At 44.9% G+C, this 2,566-nt stretch overlaps 1 protein-coding gene across 7 annotated transcripts in view; it reads left to right on the forward strand.

Annotated features, from left to right (window-relative positions):
• Positions 1-2,566, forward strand: part of LDLRAD3 (low density lipoprotein receptor class A domain containing 3) — a 187,068-nt gene that overhangs the window by 178,392 nt on the left and 6,110 nt on the right. The gene's annotated exons all lie outside the window — the stretch shown is intronic.

Raw genomic sequence — 2,566 nt, forward strand, 5'->3', positions numbered from 1 at the left:
AAAAAATGTTATGGTAACTACGCAAATCTGTGATGACTCGCCGGGGAAGAGTGTCCCTGGAGTGCACGACGGCCCGCTCCACCACTGGCGGCAGCAGAGCACAGTGGTCTCTGGGTAAGAACCAGACTGTCGGGAATTAATGTAGTAGAAGCAGCAGATACAGGACAGGAATTCAGGCCGTTTGACAGTGGAGCATGAGGGCATTCGCTTGAGGGACAGCCAGAATAAATGGAAACTTCATTATCCGTAGATTATGCACTTGGAACTCAGGTCCCAGGCAACTCTGATATTAGTAATTTGGCCAGTGGGCTCATTAAGCTCTTAAGAAAAGTGAGTCTAGTTAATGAATTAATGCAAGATGACATTTTACACACAGAGCAAAAACGAGACCAGGCACCACTGAGTTATGTAACATCATAATTTCTCAAGCGAATGTGATTGCCGCTTTTCGCCTGCCAAAGTGGGCAGAGCTGGAGAGAGCCTGCTTTCGGCGACGTAAATGAAACTGCTAAGATCCACAGGCATTTTACATTTTATTCATTTTAAGGAGCTGCCTCTTGTATTCTGAAAACCGCAAGTGGTTACACAGAAGTCAGTGTTTTAACATCTCTGGACCTATTTGTTTTCCATGTGAAAATCCAGCCACTTTACTCTTTTAAACATATCTCACTGGAAAGAAACTCACTCACTCCATCTTTATCCTCTCCCCAATTCTGTCCTCCAAAAGCAGGCTCTCCCAGGCTCTGTCTCTGGTCCAGAGAGGTCGGTGAAGACAATGGAAAGAATGAACACTAAGAATCAACGTTAACTAGTTTGGGAAGGTGAAAACTTCTGGAGACAGATGGTGGTGATAGTTGCACCACTATGTGAATGGACTTAATGCCACCGAACTGTACACTTAAAAATGGTTAAAATAGTAAATTTTATGTGATATATACATATATGTATATATATCATATATAATTTACCACAATAAAAAAAGAAAACTAGCATTAGCTGAGTGCAAACCCTTACCAGACACTTTGCTCAGCACTCTGCAAATACACTATATTGTATTTTACCCTCCCGGCAATCCAAGGAGATGGCTACTGTTACTTACTCAGCACCACCACCGTTTTAAAGATGAGGCATCTGAGGCTCATAAAAGTTCAATAACTTGCCCAAGCAACAGCCAGAAGTGGAGGCATCTGAGGCTCATAAAAGTTCAATAACTTGCTCAAGCAACAGCCAGAAGTGGTGGCCCCAGGATTCAACTTCTCGGCTCTATGCTGGAGATAATAAAGAGGATATTTTATTTTATGTCTAAATTCTGAGACATGCACACACCCAAGCCCCCACCCAGCTTTTAATGATCTAAACTGAGGACAGAACTCCAGCAGAAACCCTGAGTGATGGCTAATTGTCTCCAGAACAATCCAACACTGCCTCCGTCCCTTACCTGTCTGCAGCGTACTCCTGCCTTTTGTCTGGGATTTTATTTGCTTCTTTCTGTACAGTTAATCATTGAAACAGTGATTCATGGGAATGTCCTAGCTTTTCATCCATGTTTAAGTGTAGCTAGAAAGAAAATTTACACAAAGCCTGGAGCTTGAGGGGGAAGATCTTCATTTGTCCAGATTATGATTATTTGGGGGAATCGAGAAAGAAGATAGTGTGTTTCACAGCATGTGATTTTTTGAAGAACTAACTGGATTCCAGTACCGACTCTCATACTTGCTTTTATGTGACATTGGACAAATTAATTAACCTCTTTGAGTCAATTTGCTCATCTGAAAAATAGGAATAATCGAACAGTAATAGCACCTACCTTACCAGGGTGTGTGAATACACAGATTATTTTTCCTTTTTCCGGGTTGTCTGCACTGATTGAATGTCTACTGTGTGCCAAGCAAACACCAGGGATACAGTGATGAACAAAACAGGCACATACTAGCGATGAGGGGTTAGTAAAGCTCTGCTCGGCTCCAGGATATGGGGCCTGAGCAGCCAGTGGTAGCTGCTGCTGCGACTTCACATGTACATTTCGGCCCCTGTGAACCCACTTAAACCTCCTCACTGCTTCAGAGGTGGAAGGAGCACAGGGTGTGGTCACCAGATTGTTTCGCTTGAGTTGCCTTTATTCTTCCCACCGGGCCATAGCCACGGCTGGTTGTGGTTCTTTCACAAAGATGAGGAGTCTCCAGCTTTCTACGAGGAGGAGCCACTCAGGTTTCTTGTGCCAGCCTGGACCTTGCCATGGTTGCCAGGTGTGTCCTGCTGGCTGGGAAGCAGCTTACCTGAGTATTTGAGATATGACTCATGAGTACATGTGGAGGACATGGTATTGCCAACCTGCAGGGTGGGACACATACCAGACCTTCACCTGAGGGCCTCTGAGGAAATGCCTGCACCCGAGGGCCTCTGAGAATTGCCTAGCAGATAATATTAGGGCTGCAGGGCAGAATATTAGGAGCAAGGCTTTGAACTCTGACCTGGCCTCAAATCACACATGGCCCCTCACCTCCTATCTGTGACCAAGGTCACAGCCCAGCTCCAGAATATGTGACCAAGGTTACAGCGTGGAGGT

This window comes from Pteropus vampyrus, unplaced genomic scaffold (assembly GCF_000151845.1).
Source record: "Pteropus vampyrus isolate Shadow unplaced genomic scaffold, Pvam_2.0 Scaffold31, whole genome shotgun sequence".
NCBI classification, from domain to species: Eukaryota; Metazoa; Chordata; class Mammalia; order Chiroptera; family Pteropodidae; genus Pteropus; species Pteropus vampyrus.